The sequence below is a fragment of the Simochromis diagramma genome, unplaced genomic scaffold (assembly GCF_900408965.1).
Source record: "Simochromis diagramma unplaced genomic scaffold, fSimDia1.1 OVJJ01000603.1, whole genome shotgun sequence".
NCBI lineage: Eukaryota > Metazoa > Chordata > Actinopteri > Cichliformes > Cichlidae > Simochromis > Simochromis diagramma.
The window spans coordinates 23,054,697-23,060,825 of record NW_024387414.1 but is presented as its reverse complement, the minus strand read 5'-3'; the positions used below and the strand labels follow the sequence as shown (position 1 = coordinate 23,060,825).

Genomic DNA, 6,129 nt, shown 5'->3' with positions numbered 1-6,129 from the left:
GCTGCCCAAATCTGATAGGCAGAAACGTTCATGTGACTGAAATGAGCCAAGAACTGATATTGTAATGGTGTTTTTGCATTGTGTTGTACATCAGCAGGTGTAAGTCTGTGCTAAAAATAAACCATAATGTTGAAGATGTAACTAAAACAGTTAACGTCTAAGAATGTTGGTGTTTTTACCATGCTTATGTCATGTTTCCACTGCCTAATTATAGCATGTAATTTCACCAGTGGCAGTTTATAAAGAGATAAAAAGAAACAGAACTGAGTTCATCTTATTGGTGTGGCCATGGCAGTCCCATTTTCTCATTGTTGTCCCTTGGGAAAACTTATTTTCAACGTCTCCTGTAGTGACAGCATGAAGTCAACATTTAGGGTTTTATTTTGTTTTTTTAGTAACTTACATCAGGGCCCCAGTGATGAAATCAAAAGGCCGCCAGCACTGGGAAATGTAAAATTCATGGTTCACAGATGATGAATGGTGATTTTTTTTTTTTTGCCTTTTCCCTACCATTCCACTCAGTTGATGATTGTGATCTTAAGGGAAGTTCCACCACAGTTATTGAAAGGATTCCTTTAAACTTGTTTTCATGAGTTCCTTTTAGGTAAATTTTAAAGATCATATGACTTCTTTTTCTGTTTTTCTTTCCTTTCTTTTTCTTTTTTTAAAGCGTCACTTTGTGAAGTAACTGGCAGCTGTTAGCATGCTAACATAATGAACAGAGCTGCTTGTCAGTCTATTAGCATACAGTTAGCTCTTTAGCACTGTACACTGCCCCTAGCACAAAGTGTAGACACTCTGAAAAAGTGAGTAAAGTTACCTCAAACCAGACATAAAGAGCCCTAAAAAAGGTATTCGAGAACATGAAATAAATAATTATTGGTTTTTACCCCAGCTGCTATCAGCTTCAGTTTAATTTTTCTAGGAAAAAAAAATCACCAATTATTTCGGTGTCCTTATTCAACCTCTTCAGGTTTGTGACTCAAATATGTATTTAAATTTAGACTGAAGAAGGTAAAACTGCCATCATGCTTGTGTTAGCCTTTACTGCTATCCTCACAGTGCACATAATAATAAGTAAATGCTTGAAATCCTAAAAAAAAAATATATATCGACACATATTCATCCAATGTAGGCAGCATTTACATAACAGATAAATGGCAACTTTCAGAAAAGTATTATGTGATTCTCTTGTCTTTTAATAGTCATACTCATAGCAAAGGGGATTTTACATGAGTCATGCACACCTATAAAAGTCAAGAATACCCACTAGTTGGTTTACACTTACACAAGAGCAAACAAGCGAGTCAGACAGAGGGGAGGAAAGGAAACTGAGGAGAGCGAAGAGCTAAGCGAGGAAGGACAAAGAGAGAAACTGAGAGAGAGAGAGAGACCGGTTGCTGAGGAAGTGTTTTGTCATTGCTGAGACAGGTCAGTAGCTTCATAACTACCACTATAACAAACAGACACACACAAACTTACACTTGCTTCCTGTTAACCAAGATTAGTATCTTGATTCTTAACCAAAGTCAACATAACAGCACCTGCTACATCCTGTTGCTGCTCGCGGTGTCTCTGGGGAGTTACGGCAGATACATAACTTTACTTCCAGCTGTGCCACACCTGGTCTTTTAAAGCCCAGTTCAGGTACAGACAAAGAATTTAGAGGGTCATACACATGAGATTATGACATTTAGTTCAATTTAACTGAATGTCAAACTTAAGAGGGGAAAAGAGCTCAGTGTTGAGGGCAGTGATCAGTTTATATGTTTGATTTCCAACTAATGGAGTAAGAATAATCAGAATTGAACTATCAGCACAGTCCTTCTGCCTTAAAGCCTCATTTTGAAGTATTTTTTAATTATGAGAGAGAATGAGAAAGAACGTAAAGCAGAGCCTCTTAAATCTTTAAAATTTGCAGCTAAAATCGAGATTTCCACAAAGTCACAGTGTTGTGCCGCTTTGTAGCTTCTGTAGTGAAGGAAACATTGCAGCTGGAGTGTATAAATGCTCTCTAATCAGACTGTCTGTCACCCCCTGCAGGACACCTTCAACACTGCCGACATTGAGGTAAGCATGGGAGTAAAGCACGGGAGCCTTCAAGCATGGTCCCAGGTTGAGGTTAATGCTAATCGTGATAGGGGTTGTTCTTATTAACAGACACCTAACATGTTAGCATTAGCTTCACTTTGGGAGATCTCACAGGACAAAAAAAGCTGAAGGCCACTGCTACGACGAAAAAGAGGAGTCATCATGACACTGAGGAATATGACGCATCTGCAGGCACAGAGCGAAGCTGCAGGGGAATAACCGTTCAGTCAAGCACATGCTCTTTGTCACTGGCTGTAATTTAAGCTGTCTAAATGGTTATAACTCCAGGGTTGTCAGTTTGGTGCCCGTTGGGAGCATTTTGTGCAGCGGTGCAGCGACACCTGCAAGGAAATATGAAATAGCTGCAGTTCCTGTTGTATTATATATGAAGTAGTACAGAAAGAAAAAAACCAAATTCTCTAATCACAATTCTCTGTTTTTGCATATGGCTCATCGAATCTTTGAGGAACCCACAATTTCTTTAAATTCTGCCTTGGCACAATGTTACATCTGAGTTTAAAGAGTCAGTGCTCTTCTCTGCTTCTCTGACTTTTAGCCTAACACCTTAATGTTTCCAGTGAGTCCTGTTGAGCTCTCCACAAAACTACCAACTAAAAGAATAATTTCCACCTTACTACTTTGCTGTTACAGTGTATTTACAGGTGCATGGATGCAGTAAAAAGTGGAAAAAGTACAATTTTAAAATGTGAGAATTACGGATGAATCAGCTCTGCTAGAGATGACAGCGGTTAAAGAGAAAGAGGAAGCCAGTTTCTCATCAAACAAACTAAACGGTTAAAGGTTCATTTTTATATTTCTGTTGATTTCACAGATAAGCTGAGAAATCCCGAAAATTTTGCTAACACGGACTGTAAATAGCTTAAGCTGTGTTGTGTATTTACTCTAAGTTGCATGACAAGAAAATAAAACCAATTACAAAGCATGTGAGACTTGTGTGCCTTAAATTTGTTTCAGGAAAAGGAAAAGTTGGACTTGTATGAATTGAATGTTTACATGAGAGAGAGAAAAAACATTTCAGAGTCTGCTTTCTCATGTTGAGGCTTAAATGAATTATAAATATGAAAGATGCTGCCTGCACTTTGAACACTTACAGCCCAGTCATGTCCCGACAGAGATGCAGACATCTCCGGGCAGTTCAGACGTCACTTGTGGCGCTTCATAGCTGTGACAGAAGTCCTGTGTAATCTTTGTCATTAGCGCGGGCTCTCCTGAAAATCAGAGGATTAGAGTCTCGGGTGCAGAACGTACAGATGACTTTAAAGAAGATCCACCATGTGCGCGATTTCTTGTACTCATTTGCACGAGGTTCTGTAGAAATACATCTGTTTTAGCAGTTCGTGGTCATCTTTATGTCCTGACCTCATTAAAGTCTGCACATCCTGGATACAGCAGGTTCATTCGAGGTGATAGTGTGAGTCACAGCTTTCACTCCTTTACCCTTTCTACTCGTCACCACATCAGTGTTTCCCCTGAACCGCAACGTTCATGATCCTTCAAACCAGTACTTTCTTGTCCTGAGGTTCATTCTGCAAATAGTGCACTGAGAAGAATAGAAACTTGATTGTAGGATAAATGTCATTCTCTCGGTAGGACTTGCATAACTGACTTTTTTTTGTTAAAGAAAGAGAAAAAATCCCCGATTTGCGTGTGGATGTTAGGAGGGGCGGTGGCTGAGATCTTCTCTGCTGGTGCTAAAGGGTTTTACCATTAATGTCCCCACCAAGCCGGAGTTTCACTTCTGCCGCACCACAGTCCACACGCTCGCAGAGATGTGGACATCAACAGCCAGTCATCAACAATTATGCTGCAATGCCATGTTAGACACACGGAAAGACTCGATGACAAGTTAAGAATGACACATTTTGCTTTTCATCCTAACTTCTAATTGCCTGAGAGGTCTCCGGCTGGCCGCCCTCTTGGTTTAACGTGGTCACAGGTTCAAACACTCACAGGTCAGATGAAACCGACCGCTAAGTCTCTCTGAGTGCAGAGATGTCTTCAACTATGAACTCAGAGCAAGGCAACAAGTAAAACACACAAACAGAACAGGGTTTTTCCTGCCTCAGAACAGCTTCTGCTCTACATATGGTTAATTATAATGGTAATAAGAAGGCGTCTCTGTTAACTTAGTTAAAAGGAGTTTATGCGTTATCCTGGTATTTTCGGCCTTTTTCTAAACAAAAAAAATTGTTTTAAACTTGAGTAAATTAAAGCCCGCTGTAGAAAAGTACAGGTTGAAGATATTTATGTCACAGTCCTGGTAATTTTCCTTTGGCAAAAGGCCAAAACCCTCTTTGATGTGTGTGTTTAGATAAGTCAATAACGATGTCTGGTTTAGCAGACTTGGAGAAGCTCTGAGGTTAAACGAATACATTTCAGGTAAGAATAGATCATCACTGAAACAATTTGGTCATCAAAAACAGTCATTAGTTTGGTCCACTCTGTGGATTTCCCTCATTTGCATCATTTCTCGCTTGCTGCAGAGCACTGTGGCCGTCTGTGTGTTAACTTTTCATTAAGATGTGCAACACTGTTCCCCTAGAACAACTGTTCTATAGAACCGGGTGTATTTCTATTTCTTTCTCCAGGACTGCACCGAACGAGCAGCCCAACAACAAGAAAATAATTTGAGCGCTTCCATTTTTTCTTTGAAGCTTTTGTTAAAAAAATAGATATGGAGTAGTGCAAATTGCACAAATAAATAATATGTACACTATAAATCTAAGAAACACAGCTGCATGAAGATATAATACAAGCATATGTTTGTGATGCAGATGTGACCGTGAGAAGTGGCAAAAGATGCAGATCTGTGAAGATTCTGAGATCAAAAGCGGTCGTCTACATACACATTGTTACAACATTAGGAAGAAGTCATAGCCTGTGCCTCAAACACAAAACACACATTTTATAACATGCAACAGAAGAAACACGCCACGCACTTACCATCAGACACTGAGTTTTAACAGACCAATGATTTTTCTTTCTTCTTTTTGCTTTCTAGGGACTTTTTTCTCTCAGTGTTCATAGCAAACAATGCCAGGTTATCACTGCTGTTTCTAGAGGACTAAGCACACAAGACGAGCTGCACTAGGGCTTATTGGTGTGACAGGATGTGTCACAAATATTCACACCAGTTTTTACAAGCCTACAAAAAAGCATCTTCTGCTCCCGTCCTCTGAGGCTTCCTAAGGGACAGGAGCTAATGAGAGCCGGTGGTGGACCCTCATTTAGTCTAGTGGAGCTCTTGTGTTGTATAAGTAGGTTCCTAAAGCTAAGAACCCAACAATCATTCTGTGACTGACTGACAGGAAGCACACATCATGTCACAAGATCAACACAAGCTACGCCCCCTGGCCAATCAACAGTATGATAATCTAATTAATTAATTAAACAGCGTTTATTATTATTATTATTATTATTATTATTATTATTATTATTATTATAGAATATTAATGTATCCATGTGCTAATTATTATTACCATTATAATTAATATGCTACCCCAGATTCCTCATGGCCTGTGACGTAAACACATAGCAGGCCACAGAAGGTGGAGTAAAAAAATTCAATTAAAATATTAAAATAAAATGTAAAAAAGCTTTAATTAAATGTAGATCTCCTGAAATAGTGACAAATAGTCAATCATACAAGACACAAATATGTTTCTAAAAAAGACTAACGCTACACACTAAACGCTACAGATGACGTCCTTATAATATATAAATTAGTTCCAAACCGTTTTACAGCTGGTTTAGACCCTTAATATTTCCCAAACCCACTTTCGAGAAGAAGAAGAAGAAAAAACAGATAAAGATCTGTGGTTACTATGAAACTTCTAGCTTCTGAGAAAAGTAAGCGCAATAATTTCTGGATTTTTTATTATTATTATTTAATCGTCTGGAAAACAGCCAGACTTGGATTTCCCCAAAATGTGTTGAACACGCTTTTAAAAATGCGTTTTTTTATGGCTCGTGCATGTAACGCAATGTACAGTATGTTAATGTGAAATAAATAAATAA

General features: G+C 38.7%; 1 long non-coding RNA gene across 1 annotated transcript; it reads left to right on the top strand.

Moving 5' to 3' along the window:
* LOC120720903 lies at positions 1 to 3,039 on the top strand. Its single transcript, XR_005693089.1, has 2 exons — positions 1 to 1,431; positions 2,044 to 3,039. It is a non-coding gene; the product is annotated as an uncharacterized LOC120720903 (long non-coding RNA).
* The last annotated feature ends 3,090 nt before the right edge of the window (positions 3,040 to 6,129 follow it).